This window comes from Tamandua tetradactyla, chromosome 9 (assembly GCF_023851605.1).
Source record: "Tamandua tetradactyla isolate mTamTet1 chromosome 9, mTamTet1.pri, whole genome shotgun sequence".
Taxonomy (NCBI): Eukaryota; Metazoa; Chordata; class Mammalia; order Pilosa; family Myrmecophagidae; genus Tamandua; species Tamandua tetradactyla.
Window position 1 is genome coordinate 65409298 of NC_135335.1, and position 25531 is coordinate 65434828.

At 38.7% G+C, this 25531-nt stretch overlaps 1 long non-coding RNA gene across 2 annotated transcripts; it reads right to left on the minus strand.

Moving 5' to 3' along the window:
* Positions 1-1510: 1510 nt before the first annotated feature.
* Positions 1511-24548, minus strand: LOC143647177 (uncharacterized). 2 transcript variants are annotated; one of them, XR_013157898.1, is made up of 4 exons: positions 24392-24548; positions 16351-16570; positions 2276-2378; positions 1511-1894 (listed from the first exon to the last, which is right to left on the minus strand). It is a non-coding gene; the product is annotated as an uncharacterized LOC143647177 (long non-coding RNA). The 2 variants fall into 2 exon arrangements; XR_013157897.1 differs by having other exon boundaries at positions 2240-2378.
* Between the last annotated feature and the right edge of the window lie 983 nt (positions 24549-25531).

The following is a 25531-nucleotide window of genomic DNA, read 5'->3' on the forward strand; positions in this document are numbered from 1 at the left end:
TGAGAGAGATATTATTGAGAAGCAAAGAGGAAAGAAATTCTCTTCTCCCCTTCTGAGACTCTGCCAGGACTTCCCCTTGACCAGATGCAACTGGAAGGGTGGAACCCTGTGTGGCAGTCCATAGATACCAGCCTTCCAGGGTGAAAATGAGAGAGAAGTTTAGAGAATGGGTTTAGGGGACAAATGGACACCAGCCAGCCCACCGGCCCACTGAATTCGCTGGTTGGCAGAAACTACTAAGCCTTAACTGGCTTCCATTTTTTATTGATTGAATATAGACATCATTTGACAAACTTGGATCCCTCAGCAATCACAACTGAAGCTGAATAAAATGGCATAGTTTTGAGTCACTCAGGTTTAATTCTATACTGTGAAATTCACATTAGGCAAGATTATTGAAAAAATAGAAAATAGGAGTGAATAAGTCATTCCCATGTTTGAATCACTTCCAAAAGTCATTGGGTCAAACTGAGTGTGCATCCTCTTTACTTAAGTATCATCAGTAATAGTTGTCCAATCAAAATGTTACTTCTGATTACATATTCCACCAAGAACAGCCATTTGAATACTACCAGGTAATTTTCAAATGTGTTCTCTCATATTGTCTCACCAGATCCTCACGAAGCTTGTGTGAGGCCAAGAGGAAAAATATAAACTTCTGCCCCTAAAGTTTGATTTCATGAATTGTGCCCAAATCCCTAAGGGCAGGGAAATTACTCAAGGTCTCTACACTCATGTTAAAGATCAGGAGATAGGCTCAGTGATGTCATTTAAGTACTAAAATTGACATGGGAAGAGATAGAACCTGGAGCAGACCCAGTATAGTCCCTGCTGCCTCACATCTGGACAAAAGAGCCCTGTGTAAAGTCATTCACCATGTGTGCAGGAAAAAGTGCAGCCCAGAAGGACATCAGGCAGTCTCTGATTGAGAGGAGTCACTGCCCACTTTTTGTTGGCCAAAACGTCCTTGAGTACTTCATGCAATGTGGGCAGTGTGCCTCCATCTGGCTTCAGACACTGTGAGCCCTTCCCCAGGGCTCCCTTTCTTGGGGAAGATGATCCAGTTCTCTTTGTGGTAATGGTCCCAATGGAAATAAGACAGAAATTATGACTCCAATTCAAGCTACTGTGGTAAATCATGAGCTCAAGGCGGTGAAGCTGATGCTGTGACATCATATGCTGATGTCCAAAAAAAAGAAATATATTTTAAAAAAATGGTATTTTCAATGCCAATGAAAAGTTAGGATAAGGATATGCAAAACTAGAAATAGTAAGACCTAAAAGTAAATAAGAACCAGAGACCCTGAAGAGTGCTTGCCCCATTGTAAATACTATACCTTTTCATACAACTGTCAAGTCAGAATATTTTGCCACAGGCAGGCCAGTGTGGTGAACAGTTTGTAATTTTTGCTTTAAAGATGTTTCATATGGGAGCCAGAGGAGACATTTGTCACTATTTACCCCAAACCAGACTAGCCTGACCTCGCAGGCAAACACACTGGGGAGAGCTTGAAAGTGAGACTTTATTACATGTTTATTTCAAATAGGTGGCCTTTGGTTTTTTGTTTGTTTTTGGCCTTTGTTTTTAGTATATATTTATTTCAAATACTGTAGGATGAGAGAAGAAATTTGGATTGGTATCTTGAACAATGAAGAATTAGAACCTGACATATTAATAACGATTCTGACTTCACTTGTCTTCCCAGCTGTAGTCAACACTGTCTCATTTTTCTTTTACAGCCTGGAGAATTGAATGGTTTTCTGCCACAAAAAAACTGGGAGGAGACCCTTCAACAGTAAGTGTGTTAATTAGGAAATGGCGCCGGAGTCTTGGAGGTTGAGAGGAGTTGCAAACTCCGACCCTTCTGTGAAGCAAGGAGGTGCACTGCAGCAGCTGGAAGGAGAGCGTTAAGCCAAATGTTTGTAAATGCAATCAAAGGAAAGCACTACATATGCATAAAATACTAGTTTTCATCAGTGGGTCCCCATGTGCCGCATTCATACGTGTAGACAATTTATTATTATTGTCACTATATATAATTCCAATCGGCCTGAGCTAGTAAAGAACAGCTGTCTACCCAGAAACAATGTGCCTCTGAGGAGTCCCTAAGCAAGACTTACCACAAGGCAGAGCAATCAAGACTGATTAAAAGGATAGCATTTAACAGCAGTATAGGAGAAGCAGGGGAGGTGGGGGTAGGGAGGAGGGAAAAACCACTGCACCAACAATCACACTTACATAATCCACACGTGCTCCTGAATACCATAATCATACCGAGATGTGTTCACAGTCATGATTCTTTGTTGCAATAAGGAGAGATGAGAAAGGTCTTTGTTATACCGCATATCTGGATCGGCAGTTCTGCAATGTCTTGCTCCTTGTACACACATCATTGTTCATCAGCATTCATTTGTGTGAAGTATAAACATAGCAGACAGAAAGAACTCGAATTAGGAAGGTCCTCTTTAATATCATCCTCCTGGAAAGTTTCAAGGATATTCTTCAAACATTCTTTTTTTTTTCCCAAGTTCCTCAGCATTTTTTAAATTAATATATTGTTGTATTACAGAACATCATTGAAACTTTTAGCATAACCCATGGCCAGGCTCATCTTCAAACATTTTTGAATGCCTCTTCAGGAGGAGTTAGCAATCTTTCAAGAGTTTATCACATACACACGCACGCACACACACATATATACACACACACACATATGAACTACCCACACAAGAGTCAATTACTTTTATGGTCATACTTGATTTTTTGTGTGATTTTTTTTTACCAAATGCATGTAATCCAAGTTTGCCTCCATTTGCCCAATAGCAGTTCACCCCTTTTCTGTACTAATAAACCACTTGATATTTAGCAGAGATCCTGGCCTTCCTAGAATAAGGACGATCTTCTCTACCTCCCATGCAACAAACTGGTGATGTGTTAGTGGGGAAAATGTGCACAAATTCTGGGCTACAGCTTTAAAGGCAAGAGGCATTCTCTGTCTTCTCCCCTTCCCTTGCTTTGTTTCAATCCAGCCTAAAAATGTGAATTCCTCTCATTAATGTTTTTATTGTGACAGTACCTATACTTTGGTCTGTAACCCCAAAGAACAATTTACCTGTGATATGCCTTATTAAAAATTAATTAAGGCAAAGTTTTTTGTTCCACTATTTGTCCCCTCCAAAAGGGGAAAATTGCATCCAAATGGGAAAAATTTATCCAAAGAGGATAAATTGCATCATAAGGGAAAACATGCTCACTGCATTGCGGACTAGAATTTAAACTTCAAGTTTTTCAAAGAACAGAAGAACTATGTGTGGCTGTTACTATTAAAAGCTTAACTTGGTTGGAAAGGAAAGGTGGAGCTGGGAATGGATAAAAATGGAAGTCACAAGTGGTGGAGATTCTGTTATAAAAACAGTCAGATAGGAGACTATTTGGCAGCAGGGAGCTATACAAGCTCTTGGGTGGGGGCAGTGACATGATGAGCATGGTATTTGAGGAACTAGAGGGCAAGAAATGGACTTGGAGATTCATGTCAGGACCTAAGCATCATGTGATGGGGTCTGGGTAATGGAAGAGAGCAGGCCCAGCCTGCACTGAAGTGGAATTTTGGTTCTCTTATTTATACAATGTGAGATTTTCTCTTTTATTACTGAGTGTGAAAGAGAACTCCATATATATATATATTTTTTTTTCGCATGGGCAGGCACCAGGAATTCCATAGATATTTTAAAGGAACCAATTTAGCATTTTTCCTTCTTGACTTCATTTGAGCAACCAATAGAATTTCCAGGGTAGGTAGGTAGGAGAAAAGTTAAGTAATTTATCATGATTGGATTTATTCTGGAGGCAGAAAAAAGTGAGCAAAAGAGAGAAATACATTAATAATTTGTCTTTTTGTAAACTAGGTAGCAAAGTACACTTTTTGCAAAGAACAGGAGAACTGTTCTCTTCATTATGAGTTAAAACTCACTTTCCAGTTTTTATTTTTTAGAGGCACACATTGAAATATTTCTATATAAAGTTATATGATTGCCTAGGATTTGCTTCTGGGGTTTGGGGCAGGGGGAGAGGGCAGTGATCATGAGTGAAAGAAAATTGCTGAAACTGACAATTTTTCATACTGTTTTCTATACTTCTGTCTATGTTTGAAAGTTTCTGCACTAAAAAGTTTGAACAACCCAATAATACCAAAAAGACCTAGATATTAAATGCAGCTTACCTGAATTCAAAACAAACAGAGGGAAAAAGCAAACACTAAAATTATTTTAAAATTCATCTGACCATATGTGATAGTATTTTCCTTGGTCATCACTCCAAAGGAAGCCCAAGCGGATGGAAGGACCATCAAAATTAATTGAGGAGAAAAAGAGCGAAGAGTAAGGAGACCTGGCTGAAAATCTCCTAAATATCCCTTTCGCTCAGGCTGTGTTGGTGCCACCATTTTGTGACCTCAGAATTGTCCCCACTGGATCCTCAAAAGCCTGACTTGGAGGTATTTGCAGTCAATTCTTGGATTCCATCTTTTTGCTCTGGTTTCTTATTTGCTATCTCTCTCTTATTTACTGAGACTTTTTCTCTGGTGCAAATCTTGTAATAGTTTGGAAGCTGTTATGTACCCCAGAAAAGATCATCATTCTTTTCATCCATTCCTGTGGGAACAGACCTATTGTAGGTGGAACCTTTTGATTAGTTATTTCAATTAAGATGTGACCCACCTCATTTAAGGTGGGTCTTAACCCTCCTACTGGAGTCCTTTATAAGAGGATAGACACATAAAGAAGCTAAGAGATGAAATTGAGAAAAACTCACAGAGAAAGCATGGGAGAAGCTGAAAGAGGGAGTTACTGAAGCCAGAAGCTGAAAGTAATGAAACCCAGGAGAGAAAAACTAGCAGACACTGGCTATGTGCCTTGCCATGTAACAAAGGAGCCCCAGATGCCAGCAGTCTGTCTTCAGAATCCAGTTATTACCCTATTGGTGCCTTGAGTTGGACATTTTCATGGCCTAAGAACTGTAAATTGTAAGTTAATAAATCCCCATTGTAAAAGCCAGCCCATTTCTGGTATATTGCATTTTGACAGTTTTAGCAAAACAAAACAAAACTTCTACCTTTGTCTCACATATTTAGCTCCTGGCTACTTTCCGTCAACCATGGCCCTGATATACTCCTGCTTTGGCATACTATTCCTCTGCAGACTTTGTCTAATATCATTTTATCTAGCTGCCTTCTCTCCCATATTTATTGCCTGGGATAAAAGAAGAATATTCATCTCATGGCTCATTGTCATTCTCACCATTTTTCTAGAAGCTAGAACAAGACTATAGTCTTATGGAAAACTGTAGACATGGCAGTTACCCAAAAATATATAACAACTGGTATAGCTGAAATGCCAACCAATCCATCATACCAAAACACATGCTGACAGTGCACAACTGACCTAGCCTCACTAACAGAGACTCCTTAATATCCACCTTAACTCAGCTTCCCAGATTTTCAAATAGTAAAGTTCATAACTGGAAACTGTAATTCTGCTTTCAGTCAGTTGAACAGTAGATAGGAAGAAGATACAATCAATCTGAATCATTTATGGAAAGAATGAGATTGCTTGTCTTTGAGTAGATTTAGCAGTGCATAGAGGCTTGATACCTTCTAAATGAAACTTTTAAGAATGTAGATGTGATTAGGAAGAACGTTCTGATTTCCCTTAGGCCTCAACCTCCTAACCTATCCAACAGAGGTGACCTGAATTTCTACCTACTTCACCTGGTGACGGCAAGCCTTCTAACACAGGCATGAGTAGACATGCATTACACTGATGCTCTATCTTTGCCGAGAGGCGTCACTACCCATAGAATTTAAAAGTAGTGCAGGGAGTGCAAGGGTAGTTCAGTTGTAGAATTCTTACCTGCCATGCGGGAGACACCCGCAATTAGGCATGCCACATCTCCATGGTGATAATCTAATTAAATGTTTCCACCCTACAATATTGAGTTAGCATTAAAAGAAGCAGCTGCCCCCACAAAATTGGATCAGGATTAAAACTTGGCTTTTCTGGGGTTCATAAGCTTCAAACTGGCACAGACTGGGAAAAGCAAAGGAGAAAAAAGTAGATGATGCATTCTATGAGCTGGGCAGAGTCCAGGTCATGTTGGGGCCTATAGACCATATCAAACAGTTTGGATTTTATTCATGTGTCATAGAAAGCCATGGATTAGGTTGGAAAAAAATATGACTTTCATTTTAAAAGTTCACTATGTCTGGATATGGGGCAGGAGACAATGGTTATTTGGGGTAGAGAGGCAGAGAAGAGAATAATGATTATGGTTGGTTCACTTTCATAGTTTATACGCATAACCATCTGGCCTTGCTGATGGATTAGATATAGCATAATAAGGAAAAACAGGAAGTAGAGCAAGACCCTACTGTTTTTGACATTAATAATGGGAGGAAGAGTGGTTTAGAGAAGATGAAATCAAACGTTTGCATAAAAATATTACGTTTGGGATACATTTCAGATTTCAAAGAGAAACTGTTGATGAGGGTTATGGTTATAAGAGTCTGGAGCTCAGAAGTTAACTCAGAGAGAGATGCATAAATAGTTGGACATCAGCATGTAGTGATATTTAAAGCTGTGAGATATGATGAGATCACCTAGTAAAAAGAGTTTTGAGAACTGAGCTATGGGACACTCCAACATCAAGAAAGGGCAAAGCGTAGTGGATTCAGCAAAAGAGAGTGATAGAGAAGTACTCAAGAGGATAAATGGAAAACGGAAAACAAGGGGGAATGTTAAGACATAAAAGGCAAATAAAAAAATGTTTTGAGAAGGACAGAGTGACTCCCTAATATTGCTGAATTTTCAAATAAAATGAAGATCAAGAATTTCACAGTGGTTCTGGCAAAATGGAGGTCATTGGTTACTTTGACAAGAGAAGTTTCAGTAGGGCTGTGGAAGGTCAAAAACCTAAATAGAGGGAAATAAAAATAAAATGAGAGGTGAAGAATTAGAGATGGTGAAAATAAACAACCTTTTAATGGGATTTTGCTTACAAATTAAGTGGAGAAATTCAGCAATAGCAATAGATGGGAGGATCCATCCAAAAGTTTGGCATCTCACCACCTTTAAAAAAGGAAGGATCTTTTTTAAAACTTGTGATATAATATAACATTTTTGTATGCTGATAGGACAGATCCAGTAGAGAAGTAGCTATTGATGATGTAGCAAAGAGAAGACCTTACAAAAGCAAAATCCTTGAGTCAGTGATAGAGGATAGGATTCAAGCACAGGAGGAGAGGTTGGCCTTGGGAGCAGGCACACATCATCATGTCAAAAGGAGAACAGGCAGAATACAACAGTTAAGATGCCATAAGGGGGAGAGATTTTATGGAGAGAAAATAAAGTTTTCTCTCCTGACTGCTTCTGTCTTCTAAGTTAAATAAGTGATACCATCATTTTGAGAAGAAAAACAAAAAAATGTCAAACGAGTAGTTTCAGAGAATTGGACAATTCTTTGAATAGGGAATATTGCAGATTTTGAGGCATTTCTGACACTTCATTTGAGATTCATGTGGTAGTGTGTTTTCTCTAGCCCGTCAAACACCCAAATAGTTGGTGTAGTTGTGGAATAAGTCAATAATTGACTTTAACTGGAGCTAGAGTTTTGCCGGTCAAAAACAAAGGGAAGTGGCAAAGGATTGAGGGTGTTTGTAAGGAAATTAATACAATGGGTAGAATATAGAATCTAACCTGTATAAAGAAAAAAGTGTATACATTACATTAAAAGGATAAGGAACAGTCAAAGAGGGTAAGGTCAAGTGATTGGAGCTCTTTGTAGAGTCTAAAAATTGTTGGACTGGCATCTACCAGCATCTAGTTGCATCCTTATTGAGGATTTTAACCCCTGGATCTTGATTTTTGTTTTCTTCAACACTATTTTTGGTGTTCTCAACAATCACATACATGATCCATCCAAAAGTTTGGCATCTCACCACTTTCACCTCACCTCCAGCTGTCTTTTTCCCAACCCCACCAAAAAGCACACCTCTAGAACAGTGTGATCCATTGACAATAAAATGTGAGCCACAATGCAAGGCTCATGTATAATGCAACAATATCCACTTTCAGAAAAGGGTGGATTCTGATGAGGGTTGCAGGAGCTTTCAAGGAAGAAGAGAAGTGATGAGACATTGTCTAAAGAGATAATGTGGAACAAAATGCACCACGTCATGTAGGGCATGGCGTGGGCAAGAGAAAAGTTCTATATGAGTAGTTAATAGAAAAAGTAGTGTCTTCAGGAAATGTGTGGTAGTAAGGTCCAGCAGGTGAAGTGTTATTCAGAGAACACATTTAGGATACATATTTTTCTGAAAGCAGACCAGGGTCTGGCAGATTCGAAGATCTCTGTTACTGCTGAGATTTGAGGATGTATGGGAATTAGTGTCCTGGTATGGATGGGTGACCAGAGAAATTTGAATCTCTGGTATAATGTAAAACATGATGATTAGGCCCAATGCCCTCCTAAAGCTGATGGGAATCTGGATTATCTCAGCTCTCTCTAAGCATTTGTAAGGGTGACAGAGATGGAATCATTGTGTGGGACAGTATCCTGTGCTTTCTTCATGAACACAAGAAACTTATGAAAGGCCAAGGGAAAATACATAAAGAATTTTTATGACCTACCACTGAAGCCCAAGATCTATTGTAAATGGTGCTGTTTAGGTTGGCTTTTTATATATTTTCTTGGTGTAGTGTGTTTAATAGTGTCCTCCCAAAATTTGTGTCCGCTTGGAGCCTCAAAGTGTGACCTTATTTGGAAATGGCCTTTGCAGATATAATTAGTTAAGAATCTTGAGAAGAAATTATCCTGGATTTAGGATGGGCTCTAAATCCAATGACTTTTACTTACAATAAGAGAAGACGCAGAGAGACGCAGAGAAGAAGGCAATGTGAAGATGGAATTAGAAATTGGATTGATGTATCTACAAACCAAGGAACACAAAGGGTTGCTGAAGGCCACAAGAGTATAGCTCAGTTTCTTCCTTGGAACCCTCAGAATCAACCCTACTGGCACCTTGATTTTGGACTTCTGATTTCCTGAACTATGAGAAAGTAAATGTCTGCTTTTTAAGTTACTCGGTTTGTTGTAATTTGTTAGGGCTGCCCAGGAAACTAATACCGTTGGTAATAATCTTATTGAGGAAAGAGTCTAGGGTTTCAGTGTAGTATTTTATCTGAGAGGTTGCAGAATTTTTCAGACCCTTAAATTGGCAGTAAGAAGAAAAATATTTCCAAGGAACCATTTCAGGCCATTTCCCTACTCTAACACACAGTTTGTGAGTGACATAAATATTAAGCAACATTGTTTCAACTACCTGGAAACATGACAATAAATCCCTTAATTTACCTAATTTCTCCCTATTAGTCTTTGCATTATATTTACAGCACTGGGTGGCCTGCATATGTTTTTCTAAGTGGTCATTTCATTGGGGTCAAGTGTTCTTATTACCATAAGAAAAGTGAGTTCAGGAACTCCATTTAAGTTCTGAAAATTGTTAACCTCCATCCACCTGAACATTTTTACGCGGTCCATTTGTTCTTTAGAATAGGAGAGTAGAACAGCCACAGCGAGAGTTTTAAGCTTGATATTGACAAAGCCATTTTCCACCAAATGACCTCTTGAATCTCACTTTCTAGATGTGGGAAATGGCAGCAGATGTAGGTTGACAGCTGGACTATGTTCTCTTCAATTAAAGTGATGCTTTTTACCAAAACTACATTGTTCACTAATAGGACTTTAGTGTAATGGGAAAATGATTCAGAAGTTTTTTTTTTTTCTTATCAGCTGTGCTGCCAGGTTCTCTCCCTATTGCAGAAAGGAACAAAAGGAAATATAACATATTTTTGTGAGTGGGAAGGAGAGATTTGGAGAACCTGAATTATGGCTTAATCCAAAAAGAATGAGAGGAAAAGAAGACTGGATCACTTAAAATGAATGAGACCAGAATGCTTCAGATCTGTAGGGGGCACAAATTGAGGTAAAGGAAAATATGGCATCCTTCCCCCAGTCTCATCCAAGCATGAGTGCAGATATGCCCTCTCCATCCTACTGTATTCCTATCAGGAAAATAACCTTCGTATGTCTGGTATTTTTCACTTTGAGGAACATAGAAAAAAATGGAGAGTAATATAATCAGAAAAGCAAATGAGTAAAATTGGGGAGAAAGGTGGAAAGGATGTTTCAGTTTTCTAAAGCTGTTGGAATGCAATATACCACAAATGGATTAGATTTTATAAAGGGGATTTATTAAGTTATAAGTTAACAGCTCTAAGGCCATAAATGTAGCCAAACTGAGAAAGATACCTTGACTCTGAAGAAAGACCAAATGGCATACCAAATTTCTCTGTCAGCTGGGAAGGCATGTGGCTGGCATCTGAGGTCCTTGCTCCCAGTTCATTGCTTTGGGCTTTTGATTCCAGTGGCTTCCTCTCCAAGCATCTGTGGGCCCTCAGCTAGCTTCCTTGTTTTGGCTCTCTCCAGGTTCTGGCTTGCTTAGCATCTCATGGGAAGGCACATGGCAATGTTGGCTTGTCTCTGGTTTCTAATGTTTCTCCAAGCATCTGTGTCATCACACCAAGCATCCCTGTCAGCACTCCAAGCATCTCCAAATGTCTGTCTAACTTTCTCCAAAATGTTTTCCTTTTTAAAGAACTCCAGTAAACTAATTAAAACCCACCTTAAATGGGCAGAGTCATATCTCCATTAATCAAAAGGTCATAATTGGGTGTGTCACATCTCCATGGAAACAGCCTAATCAAAAGGTCACACCCACAATTCAGTGCATCACATCTCCCTGGAAGCAACCTAATCAACAATTTGGATCAGGATTAAGAGAACATGGCTGGTTCCAAAAGATTGGATTAGTATTAGAAAACCATGGCTTTTCTGGGGTACATAACAGTTTCAAACCAGCACAGTTCACTTTCTGGACCCCAAAAAGACATTTACTTTCCATATACAAAATATATTTATTCATCGCAATATTACAAAAGACTTAAACCATTTCAGTAACAACACAAATATAATACCAAGCCAAAAACAGTACAAAATTTCATCAAAGCCAGTTAAGGCATGATCTGTTCTAAGGCAAAAATTCTCCTCTGACTGTAGACCTGTGAAACTTAGAAAAAGTTATTTGCTTCCAATGTACAAAGAAGTGACAGTCATAGAATAAATATCCTCAATGCCATAAGGAGAAATTGAAAGGAAAACAGGGGTCACCGGACACAAACTGTTCTGAAAACCTGCAGGGCAAACTCCATTAGATTTCAAAGTCTCAGTGTCACTTATCCTCAGGACTTGAGAGAACTATAGTCCCAATATTTCCAAGGTCCTAAACAGTGTCCCTGTTCTCTTCAAGCACTAGGATGAGGGTTGAAATATTGGGGTCATTGGGGAGAACGCCTTTTTCTTGGCTCCACCCTCTCCAAGCATCAGGGCAGCATCAGACTCTCTTCCATCTCCAGGACCCATGCTCAACACCCTCAAAACAGTGGGGTGGCAGCAAGGCTCTCTCTAATCTCCAGGAAAAGTGCTCTGCCTTCTCCAAGGCCTGAGGTGGTAAAACCCTTCCTGAAGAAGAAAGTAGAAGGCCCACCCTCTGTTTCCAAGGCAAACTCATCTTCTCCATATGCATGGATGGATCCACTCTCCTGGCCCAAGGTTTCCTGGACCCAGACTTTACCTTTCATAGTTCTGCCTTTGAAGCAATTTTTGCTTCAATCTGTCCCTTTTCTGTCCCTTTTAGTCCAGACTGACAGTGGTTCTATTTATACAGATCACACAAAAAGTGTGTTGTTAAACATGTAGCATACAGGGATCAAAGTCATCAGACAATAGGATTTTCCACAAATCCTTTCTGGATAACTCCATCTTCAATCCTGGCCTGTGCTGAAATGGCTGACTGGTTCCATGTTTGCTTAAATCTCATATGGGGCAATATTCTCTGGGATCTCATTTTCTAAAAGCTCAAAATTTTCCAAACTATCAGTTTCTGGTTTCTTTGTACCCAAGAGTTCAGTTCTCAGCTTATCCCCTTCCTGTGACATTTTACTATAAGCTGCAAGGAGCAGCCAGACTACATTTTCCACATTTAGTTGGGAAATTACTCAGCTAGACATCCATGCTCATTGCCTTCAAATTCTCCTTCCACCCAACACCAGTACCCAATTTTGCCAAATTCTCTGCCTCTTGAAAATAAGGATCACCTTTCTTTTAGTTTGCCACAACACATTCATCATTTCTTTATAAGATCTTGTTGGAAGAAACTTTAGCATCCATATTTCTTCCAACAAAGCAATCTAGACTTTTCCCATTTACCTTCACACAATTCCAGAATCTTCTCCTTATCCACATAAAAAACCAATCCAACATGTTTAGAATTTACAAACCACAGCACTCAACTTCTCTGGTATCAAAATCTGTTGCAGTTTGCTAATGATGCTGGAATGCAATATACCAGAAATGAATTGGCTTTTCCAAAGATGATTATTAAGTTTTAAATACTGGAGACAACATATTCCTCATTTGGGTATGCTACTCCAGCCCATTTACTGAGTGACCAGAAAAACGGCTAGTTTTGCATGGGGACCAGAACAAGAGGAGGTTCTGTGACAGGCCCAGGTTGCTGTGCAAGCTGCTCTGCCACTTGGACCATATGATCCATAGATCCCATGGTGCTAGAAGTGTCAGTGGCAAATTAGAGATGCTATCTGGAGCCTTTAGCAGGCCACTATAGGAGAATCACAATGCAAACTCAACTCTTAAGAGTCTGGAGTAAAGTCTTACCATCCTCTGCAGATAAAAACTCTCTCTTTGAGAAACAGCTTTTGGTATGTTGCTGGGCCTTTGTAGAGACTAAACACTTAACCATGCACCACCAAGTTACCATGAGACTTGAGTTGCCTATTATGAGCTGGGTGTTGTCTGACCCACCAAACCATAAAATTGGCAATGCACAGCAGAATTCCATCATAAAACAGAAATGGTATATAAGAGATAGGACATGAGGAAGTCCTGAAAGCACAATTAAGTTACATGAGGAAGTGGCCCAAATGCCCATGGCCCTCACTCCTGCCACATGACCTTCTTTTTCCCACCCCAGAGCTATGACCTCTTGGGGAGTTCCTCATGATCAGTTGACTGAGGAAGAGAAAACTCGAGTCTGGTTTACAGATGGTTCTGCACAATTTGCAGGTACCACCCAAAAGTGGGTAGCTGCAGCATCATAGCCCATTTCTGGGATGTCCCTGAAAGACAGTGGTGAGAAGCAGTCCTCCCAGGGGGTGGAACTTTGAGCAGAGCATTAGGTTGTTCATTTTGCTTGAAGGAGAACTAGCCAGAGGTGCATTTGTATACTGACTCATGGGCTCTTGCTAATGGTTTGGCTGGGTGGCCAGGGACTTGGACGAGCATGATTGGAAAATTGGTGACAAAGAGGTCTGGGGAAGACGTAGGTAGATGGATCTTTCTGAGTGGGAAAAAAACATAAAAATATTTGTGGTCCATGTGAATGCTCACCAAAGGGTGACTTCAGCAGAGGAAGATTTTAATAAGCAAGTGGATAAGATGACTCATCTTGTGGATGTAAGTCATGCTCTTTCTCTAGCCACAACTGTCATTGCCCAGTGAACTCATGAAAAAAGTGGGCATGGTGGTAGGGATGGAAGTTATGCGTGGGCTCAGCAACATGGACTTCCACTCACCAAGGCTAACCTGGCTACAGCCCCTGCTGAGTACCCTATCTGCTAGCAGCAGAGACCCACACCCATTCCCCAATATGGCTCCAATTCCCTGAGGTCATCAGCCTGCTATCTGGTGGCATGTTAATTACATTGGACCACTTCCATCATGGAAGGGGGAGTAATTTGTTCTAACTGGAATAGAAACATACTCCAGATATGGGTTTGCATTCCCTTTACACAATGCTTCTGCAAAAACTGCCATCCATGGACTTACAAAATGCCTTATCCACCATCATGATGTTCCACACAGCATTGCTTCTGATCAAGGAACCCACTTCATAGCAAATGAAGTGTGGGAATGGGCACACCAGGCAATGGAGCCTAGGATCAAGGGACCAGATGTTAGCCACTTGACTACCCAGCTGACCTATGACCAGGTGGGTCTTGGTTAGTTTACTGGGATCCCTTAAAAAAAGAAACATTTTGGAAGAAACTTCAGAGCTGACAGAAACGATAGAAGCTCCAGAGCCGACAGAAACTTTAAAGCAGAGATGACACAGATGTGGACATGTGGAGAACAGAGACATGGATGTTTGGAGATGCTTGGAGCCCAGCAGATGTTGCCATGAGATGTTAAGCAAGCCAGAACCTGGAGAGAGCCAAGGGAAACTGAGAGATGAAAGCCAGCACTGGAGAAGCAAAGTGAGGAACTCCTACGGGAACAGAGGCTGAAAGCTATGGAGCCTAGGAGCAAGAGATCAGATGTTAGCCACTTGACTACCCAGCTGACAGAGGTGTTCCTTACCCATTGGTCTCTCTTGAGTGAAGGTAATCTCTTGTTGGTGCCTCAATTTGGATACTTTCAGTTCTTTAGAACTTTAAACTTCTATTAAATTCCCTTTTTTAAAAGCCATTCTAGTTCTGCTATATCACATTCCAGCAGCTTCCAAACTAACACAATGTTCAACCAAAACATATCATGAAAATATTTGGTCTGTATATGATATCACTGATCATATAAACAGAGAGGCATTTGATGGGGACAATTGTTTCACTTCCCCCTCAAAAGAAGCCCATTGCAGTCAGTTTTCCCCAGTCTCCCATAAGCCCTTTCTGCTATTGATCCCTTGTCACTATATCAACTTATCGCCTTTGAGACCCATTTTAGCCCTTAGTTATGATTAATTTTACATGATTTATTTCATCCTACCTTTTTGGCACAATCTTGAAAGTCCTTCTCATTAATGTGACAATAATCTGCCATTTATTTGAACTGCTTTAATTAAGGAGCCATCAGTATAATACCCCTCTATTCATGAGCACAGAAAAAGTATAAACCAAAGCTCTTCTGGAAAATAAAGACAAATATGATTTACATGTCCCCTAAAAGTACAGATATTAATTTGAATATTGTAACCCATGATGGCCAATTACCATCAAAAAAGAAAGCATTTTAGAAATTAAAGGTGACATTTCATTGGACGTGATGATAAACCCAAGTCCAATTTTGGTGACAGTTTCCATTGTTCTAGAACGACCAAGAGGCAACTCATTATAGCCCTCAAATACAGGATGACATTTTATTCTCTTAAATGATTTTTAGCATCCATATTTAATAGTTTCTTCTAAGTAGCTCTTAGAAGTAGCTCTGCATTTAGAATGTCTGCATCTGCCTGTTATCCATCTGAGTTTATTTTTGGTACTAGAATAACTAGTTAGGAAGACCTGCCATTTCAAGCCTCAGTTCTCAATAAGAAAAATGGTTGTGTCTTCTAGAAAAGGGAGGATTAATACCATATCTTCCCTAAAAGAGTGTAGCTTTCTGATCCAGTTGAGTGATGTCTAAAGCTGAACCTCAGATACATGAGGACAAGGGTTCGTTGGAATAATTTCAACTTGGTGTGATATAAGCACGCAAATTAAAATCTCTTCTCTACATAAAAGGCAGTTCCCTTTGAGATTCCCTGGAACATCTTTTCTATGTAGGACAGAACCCATTTGAAGGCATTCTTGGTGGGAGTTGGCCAATTAAGAAACTTGGGTTGGATTTTCCTTGTGCACAAGGCATGGTTAAATAGGACTGAGCTGGAAGCTAATGACCTCAGAACATGAAAGAACTCCTGTGGACATTCACAAACTTTCTGATATTCAAGTCAGATGTTTCTATCTTTGGTTCTTGGATCTAAGAGAAAAAGACAAATTAACAACAAAAATAATAGTAGGTTTTTTAAAAGTTGAGGCCAATGTCCTCTTTTAGTGAGAGGCACAGGACAAGACTGCTCTTGATGGCAGTGAAGGTGATCAGTAGGTCTTGGTAAGTGATGTCTTTCTCTTAGGAGTCTTGATTTGATCCCAGTCTTGACTTCACATAATAACACTGTCAAGCTCAGTGAGTACGGCTTCTCAGATCTTGGAATGGAATACTTCAGCACCTATTACCAAGGTTTTGCAATAACATTCCATCCTCATTGACCACTGGAGGAGAAATAAAACATTTCATAGACCTTCCTATAAGCATTTTTTATGGGAAGAAGATCCCCTGTGTTAGATTATCGTATTGTTCCTTGTTACCTTCTGCCTTCTGATAGGAGGAAAATGCAGCCCTACCTGCTGCCATGTGACTTGCAATGACTTCCTATGGGAAGAGTTTATTTCTCTATCCCATGAAGATGTGGTCTTGTGATTTGTTTTGGCCAGCGGAATGTGAACAGAAGTGATGGTGTCATATAGAGTGAAAGCTTTTAAAAGGCATCCTATGGTTCTACTCTTGCTCTGTTCCCTCTGCTACTAGTATGGTGTGTCCTAGATAGAGCCCACTCCTTCAGTCCTAAAATAAAGAAGACACACAACATGGAGAAAAATCACAATTGAACTACAGTCAGCATCTATTGTGCACAAGAAATAAACCTTTGTTGTTATTAGTCACAGAAATTTCAGGGTTATCTGGTACTGTCGCAGACCTGTGAAAATGACTAATACAGTCCATCTCAATACCTCTTATCATTACTTCTATCTACTTGGCACTATCTGAAACCCAAGTTCTGCTCTAACTACTAGTTTTGCATATGCTTCCACCAGTTTTATCCAAATTCAACCAGATTATGCCTTGCCTGGGCCTCTGCATATATCTCTCGATTTTCTACCTCAGGGCTTTTCGATCTCTGCAGCATGGGAACATATTGAAAGCTCTCACAAGCAAACCAGAAAGCGTAAGAGGTGCTAACACCAATCAAGCTACCTTGAACGTGTGGTAGAGGGGAGCCATTGGAAAGGAACTATTCTTCCTCATTCCACCTCTCATTTGGTCATTTCTGAAGCACACTTCATGAGACTCAGGAGTTCCAGCTGCAGAGATCCCTAACTATCCATAGGAACTGCCAACTCAAGAATGCATCTCCTTACTGGCTTTCCTTTATTCCTTGTTTTATTCCCCACATTCTACATTTCTGCTCCCTGTAATCACACTCCCAAATGGACTCATGAGTTTATTCTTGGGCTCTGCTTCCAGGGACCCAGTCTCTGACACAGGTCACATTCTCTATTTGCTATTGGTTTTGTGATAATTGGGTAGAGCACCTGGCCACTTCAGCTCAGTTTCTTTTTGATATTTTACTGCTGATTCTAAATGAAGGGAACTTTAAAAACATTTTTTTAAATCTATAAGCATGTAACAATTTCTTTTGCAATCTGTCCTGTGAAATAAGTTTCCCCATTGCTATAAGAGGCAAAATAATATGAATTTGAGAATAAAGTATTTTAGAAACCTTTAACTTTTTGTTAGAGTGAGGGACCCTCCGGATTTTCTTCCCCTGCCTGAATTACTGTATTGCTACCTGATCACTCTGTTTCAAAACCTTGGAAGTGTATAGCTCATCTTTGAAGTGTATGGGTCCTGTCAGCTTTGGCACATCAATGCACTTCAGCCTATCTTGAGAATACATATACAATCACTAGGAAATATTTTTATTGGTAGCATTTCCTCCACAGGAATAAAATCAACCTGAATATTCACAATGGCCTCCAATGGAAAGGATAAGCTTCTCTCTCTGTGTGTGTTCATAGATTTGTTCAGTTGTGAGCCTAATAGGAAAGAATACCTTTGGTAGTCCCCTAGTACTCTACTGGAACAGACAGCTTATAGACAGTGCTCTCCTATTTCAATCACCACACCCCTCCATGCGTGCAACCCCATGGGGTACAATAGCAAGAGGGAGGTGGCCGCCAAGTAGCAGTTTGGAAAGCACCAAAATGACATGAGTATAAAAGGCACTGCCTGCATGTCTCCAGAAAACGTGTGTGCGTGCCTGCACATGCTCGTGTATGTGACATTAAAGACCTTTCGTGAAGAATATCCAACCTGAAAGGTTTTCAGAGAACACTGGTCAATCGATAAAGATAAGAGCAAAGGTATAGTTTAAGAATGAGGGCTGGCCCAATCCTTGACTGCACTGTTAGCCAGAGTAACAATAACATTACATAAAGTAACACTGTCACAGCTATATATCTATAGTTGATAGAAATGCTAACGGATTTTAATGAAGTAAACTGCACGCTAGGGTGAGCGTTACAAGTTTTGCAACTTGGGAAGAATACAGTGAAGAATTTTTCATTTCCTCAGGGTAGCAACAGACAGCATACACAAAGACCAACCTCTCTTTTGAATCTTATTGACAGGACCTATTCATTTAAAAAATGAAGTCAGGGTTTTGGAATATGATAACTCAGCAGCTACTTGATTCAGACACGTAAGCAAACCTAGTGAGTCCCTTGGTCCATTGGGCAAAGGAGTAAATGTTATTTTTTCTGCGTTTTATGTCAATACATCTTTATTCTTTTTTTCCTACCTTTTTCTAAGCTTTTGGCATTTTTCTTCATTTATCAAATAGAGCTTTCATTTATTAAAATGAATATACTTAATAATATATACAGCCATAAGTGGTAATTATATCTATATTTTGTGTTTAGTTATATTTTATCACTGGCTATTATATGATGCTTTTTAATTTCTTAGAAGGCTTTTGATAAATGTAGATTTTACTATAATATAGTACTGAATCAGTTTAAAGTTCCAAAATTTCATTAAGGGCTTTAGGATAATATATTTGAAGTAATTGTAAGAATAATTCTGTCGTTTGATTTCAAGAATCTTTTGGAAAAATGACACTTGAAATAGTTTCACAATTTAAATAGACCCTCTTTATAGGGGCACATCATTAGTGATATTGTTTGAGTTTTATACAAATCATTTTGTAAAACATTAGTTATTTAAATTGTAATTTAATTTAGCTGTACTCCCAGGTTGGCATTTATAGGCTCTGAAATATTTGCATGTCTAAGCATAATTTATTTGACTTATAAAACAATAGTTACAGGGCGGGCCACGGTGGCTCAGCAGGCAAGAATGCTAGCCTGCCATGCCAGAGGTACCGGTGCTTGCCCATGTTAAAAAAAAACAACAAAAAACAATAGTTACAAAGAACGTTAACTACTCTTTGTACAAAAATGTTGAGGCAGAAGTATTTACACCACAGAAATCAAATGTTTTCTTTTCCTTTTTTAAAAATATGGTACTAACTTACTCTTTTAGCATAAAAAAATATTGATAACCATTATGTAAAACCAAAACTCAAAAAACAATTTAATTTTTCAAATGTTTTGCCTTGAACAAGTACACCAAGTGAACTTTAAATTAAAATTCAATTGCTAACCATTATTTCATCTTGTAAAACTACAATCTCTGAATTCTTGGTTTGAAAGTTTAGCACAAAATGGTCTTAAATAAAACCTTTCCGATGTGTTATTTTCACAGAGAGACCATGTCCTTTCTCATCTTTATGCTTCTTCTATGGAAATGCTGCTGCCGAATTAATAGAACTGGCAAAAGTCTACCCACATCTTTTAAGATCTAATTTAGAAGTCACCCTTTAGTGTGCTGGAGCCTCATATAGGCTCACAGGAGCTAATTATGCATATATCTTTCCAACTCCCATTAAGTGACATCATGCTGGGAACTCAACATTAGCCACAACAAGAGTATTTACACCACACAAATCAGCAAACACACAAATCAAGACTGTTGTTGCTGTTGTTTTCTGGGAGCTGTTGGTTAACTTACCAGCACAATATTGATGTCATCTTTTGAGAGCTTATGTACTAATGGGGAGAGGTTAGGTTAGGCTGTGGAAACAAACAATCTTAAGATCTCCACGCCTTTTCAAAATAAACATGTATTTCCTACTCAAGCAGAGTCTGCTACCAGATCAGGTAATAACTACTTCCCATGTGTGACTCAGAGACCCACATTGCAGCAGCTTCCCCACCCTATAGCTCCACCATACTGAATTTATTACCTTCATGGACAACCCTGCAGAGAAAGAGAGCATTAGAAACTCTCTTTGTTTTATCATTTATCTATCTGGAAATAAAATGCTTTGGTCAGACAGGAACTCTGGTAAATTGGTGGCAGCAGTGTACTTTTTCAACCTCTCTAAATACCCATAAAAATAGAGTAAGTTGATAACAGAATTAATATCTTCCCAAATATTGTGTACAAAGTCTCCCCATGAACCCAACAACATTATAGGTGAGGACAAACCCACTGATAGCCACAAAACTTGCATTGCAGCAGCATCTGTGTGGGAAAAAGCAAAAGTAAGCAAAAGGGCAACTGAGAATAGAGAATCTCCAAACATCCAGCAGACAGTACTGGGAAGCACTGCTAGTTAATTTAAGAATAATCACTAAAACTGGGGATTTTGCCCTCTCCAATATCCGGGTTCACATAAGAAGAACTGAAAAGGCTGTGTCTCCCTTTAAGTACAGGACCCCACACTGTAGAGACACTTTTAGGAGTGAAATAAAAATTGAACTGGAGGAGAATAGGAGAGATGAAGAAAAGAAAGTCCAGACCAAACTTCAGGAGGGAATAGAGCCAGAGAATCTTAGAGTGCAAGTTGTCTTATCTTTGAAGGCAATGTACTTCATATTTCTCTGTGAAATTAGAAGAGCTTTCCTTAAGTTCACCTCATTATAAGAGTAAACTAATTTCACATAAAAATTAGCAAGAAAAAAGTATGAAATTCAAACCCCATACTAAGTCATTAGAAGGAAAAAGAATAAGGGGTAGAATATTGTTTTGATTTGCTAATGCTACTGGACTGCAATATACCTGAAATGGGTTGGCTTTTATAAAGGGGAAGTATTAAGCTACTAATTTACAGCCTAAGGGCATAAAAATGTCCAAACTAAGGCATCCAGGAAAAGATTCCTTGACTCAAGAAAGGTCAGGGTTTTCTGAAACAACCCTGTCAGCTGGGAAGACACATGACTGGTGTCTGCTGGTCCTTTGGCTTCTGTTTCAAACAGCTTCTTTGGGGGTATTTTCACTCTGCATCTCCAAAAGTCTCTGTCTGTATCAGCTCGGAAGCTGTTTACAAAATAGTTCCCTCTTAAAGGACTCCAGTAAGAAGACTAAGACCCACATCAAAGGGGCAGAGACAAATCTCCATGGAAACTACCTGATCAAATTTCCCACCCACGATTGGGTGGGTCACATCCATGGAAACAACTTAATCAAAAGATCCTACTCAAACAATAAATCTGCCCCCACAAGATTGGAATAGGATTAAAACATGGCTTTGTGGGGCTGCATAATAGTTCCAAACCAGTACAAATATCATCTGCATAGACAATTAAATTACCTCAGAAAGATATGCCACAAAAGAGATCAAAACTGTAAATTATTATTACAAAATGAGCTAAAAGCTAAAAGACACTAAGGAAGTGATACAAGACATAAGGGACAATATGAAACAGAAATAAGAAAGCTTGGAATTGGGGTAACAGAACTCAGGAAAGAATTAGAAATAAAAGAAAAAACACAGGAGTGAATCAGCACAATATATGCTTTAAGAGAAATGAGATGAAAAAGATGAAAACTTTAAACATAAAAGATAAATGAAGTAACAGATATTTTAAAAAGTTTCAAGGGAGAGTGACAAATATTGTCAAAGATATTGACAGATATTGACAAAGATAGGCAAAGCATATCCAACATACACTTAATGGGAGTACCTGAGAAAGAAAAGTAAAGGAAAAGAATTCTAAAAGCTAAGCTATCATTTAAAAAATCTTTCCTGAAATATAAAAATATTTGATGGTACATGTTGATAAAACTGCATTTTCTACTAAAAAATATTGGCCCAAATTACTGAGACCAAGACAGATTCTGCTAGAATTACTGGGCTTTAAAGAAAAATATCCTTGGGCATTGTGGGGAAAAAAGTGCACATGACTTATAAAGAAAAGAAATTTTGATTATTATCGTATTTTTCAATAGTAATGCTGCATGCCAGAAAAAAATTGGAGTAAAATTTTGAGATACTTTCAGGATAAAAATATAAACCAGCATATTTTATATCTAGCACAACTGAGTCTCAAATATAAAGCACAACAATTGCAACCAATATGCAAGAATTTAGACATTATTTTCCCTATAAAATTTTCCTGAGGAATCTAGTTAAGATCAAGATTCAGACAACAAAAGTGACTAGAGAGATATCAATGTATGGACTTGGCAGTGAACATTAAATGTAGAACCAGGACTAAATGAGGGTTAAGAAGGAGAGAGATTAGGAGTAATGTCTCTGTGCTCGAGTAGTGTATAATGTACCTATTAAAAAGGGTATGAGAGATAATTAGGAGAGCCTATGCAAAAAAGCCCCACAAATTTTCAGTTATTATATTAGTAGTGTTATTAGTGCTGTTATTCTGAGACTCTTGAACATGTAACGTGGGATAAAACAAATTAGTGCTTATTGGATAATCTAATTCTATCATCCCTTGAGTCTTTAAGCCTCTGCATTCTCAGTGTGGTGAAAAGGAGATACAGATGTAATGGAGAGAGGATAACTTCAAGCTCTGGAGTCCTGAATTGGAATGTCAGTATGAACTCATAAAAAGGCCTAAAATAGCCAACCTAGGAACAAGCACTCACATTGTGGCTTGAAACATTATTTCTCGCTAACATAGACCAGGACTTCTTGGAGAAATGGCTGATTCTAAGTGTGAGTCAGGAGCCTGGAATTTTTTGTCATATCAGATAGCAAGGAATTTGTCAAAGGTTGCTACAGTCAAGTCAAATTGACTAAGAAAATAGCTTGTAATGGCACTTATTGACCAAAGATGGACTAATCTGAGCTCAAATATAATAATTGCAGTGGAGTGAAACCCATCAAAAATGTGCAAACCCATGATTTCAAGATAACGTCTAAGAGAAGAATTGGTTATCTTTGGAGTATGATAGGGAACCAACTCATTATCTTGAAATCCTGTAAGAAGAGAAAATATTGAACAATTATCCTGCCTTTCCTATATAAATTGTCTGCTGAGTAATAAAACTATAGACAAGGGAAGTGTCTGTTTATATTTCAAGAAATTAGTGAAAAATACATGATAAAATTAGAGTATTACCGTTTTTCAACCCCAAATGAGAAAGTAGAAATAGATATTAATAGCTGATAACATCATAAAAACTGAAAAAATAAAATATCATCATTCGGCTCCTTTAAGTCTTGTCAAACAATACCTTGAACTTGCCAAATGGATAGCACCTGCATCTGATCGGGCCTTTGGATTCAGTTGTCAATATGGAAAAAATGCACAGGACAGAGAAATGTGACCTATGAGTACCAAATCAGAAAATTCTACACTGTGTGAAATTGTAAAGGTCTAAGGATCCAGGTTTTTCAACTGATAAATTATAAGGAAAAAACAGAGGAAGAGCTTATAGATTCAAAGAAACTTAAAAGGAATATCAATTTTAAAAAATAGGTGTAACTAAACTATGCATTCTAGGGATACACATTTGGGTATTAAAGCTATAAAAAGGAGCAAATAATTGGTGACTATAAAATTTCAAAGAGTGATCATTTAGAGTGGAAAGGAGAGGGTTGTGATTGAAATGCGACAACTGAAAGTATTTCTAAGGTGGCTGGCACAGATATATTTCTTGGGTAATAAGGATAGTCACTTTAGAATTATTCATTAAGGTGTACTTTGGTTTTATGTGGTTTTCTCTGTGTTATGTTTTATAATTAAGGTTTAAACATTTAAAAAACTATTAACAAGGTTTCAGTCCAGAAGTGTCACTTTTACTCAGTCTGTTAGAACTAATTTTAAAACCACACCTAAATGCAAGTGGGCCAAGAAGGAAAGGAGCAGTGGATGAAGGTAAGCACTAAAAAGTTCTATTCCTGCTAATCATTCCCTCCTCTGAGCCCCTCTACTGGTCTGGAGATAGCTCTACATGGTACTTGCTCTCCATCATCACTGTTTTATTAAACAGTGTTTTCAAAGCCAATAGTTTTGCCCTATTCATCTGATATCCTTATTACCTAGCACAATACCCACCATTATTATCTCTCAAGCCATGTTTTGTTTTCCAATCAATTAATACATTTAAATATTATTTCCCCTAGTAGAACATATGGTTCTTCAGAAGAGAGACCATATCACCTACATTTTTTGCTCCCCTAGCTCATCTATTTCACTGCAGAATACATAGTAGATATTTGATAAGGAAATGTCAAATATTTCCCGGAAATATTTGAAAGGAAAGGAAAAGATGGAGCAACAAAAACCACCTTACCCAAGAAAGATTCCCCAGCAGAGATTTGCAATAAAGAAGGAACTCTAGTTTTCAGAGCAAGGATTTTCCTATCCCCGGAAGTGCTTCTTCCACAGTGTAGGTAGTAGTTAGAGCACTGAACAAGAGGTCACAGATGTGGATTCTACTCTCATTCTCATATATACCAAAAATGATTCTATGACTCAACAATCCACCTTCCAAAATTTTTACTTTGTGACCTGTAAAATGTGGGGGACAAGAACAAAGTTTTTTAAGAGTTCATATCAATGAGCATCATACACATAGCACATATCTTTTTCCCTGCCTCTTTTAGTGGTATAACCCTTGGTAGCTTCAGTAGTCGGAATGATGCTTATAAAACATAAATCTAGCTACATCCCTCTTCTGCTCAGAAGCCATCCACAGATTCTTATCACACTCAGAATAAAATCTAAACTCCTTGCCATAGCCTAAATTAAGACCCACCATCATGTGGCCTGTGGCTACTTTTCTAACTCATCTCCTGCCATTGACCCCTGGTTGCCATGCTACAGTGTCATCTAGTCTTCACTCCCCCTCGAACAAAACACTTAATCTGATCTCTTCCTTGACTCCTGCTGTCTTCTCTCAATGGAACACCCTGACTCCGACATTTGCATCACTGACTTTTTCAAGGCATTTGAGTTGTCCTGGAGAGGCCTTTACTGACCAGCCAATGCCAAATACCATCTCCTTTCATTCTTATATCCTTTCCCTGCTTTATTGGCTCCTCATCACTGGGCACAATATGAAATGATACAGCACGAGGATTTTATTTGTGATTTGTCTTTTTTGTTGTTGCTAGAATATAACTTCAGTGAGGACCATGTTTTGTGCTGTCTTCTTTCCTGAATTCCTCACGATTAGAACAGTGACCAGCATATTGTAGGCACTTGATAAGTGTTAATTCAAGGTCTGACTTAATTGGGCTGAACAAATAGTAGAGCAGTCCTGCTTTCTCAAGAAAAGTAAAGAAGTATTTTCATAGTTTCTGAAAAGGCTGGTATTACTGTTATTACTTCAGTTTCCGTTCTAAGTTTAACACACATATATTCCATTTCTCTTCCCAGTTTCATTCTCAAGAATCAACCTCAGATGACACATTTTTTAAGAAGCCCTTTG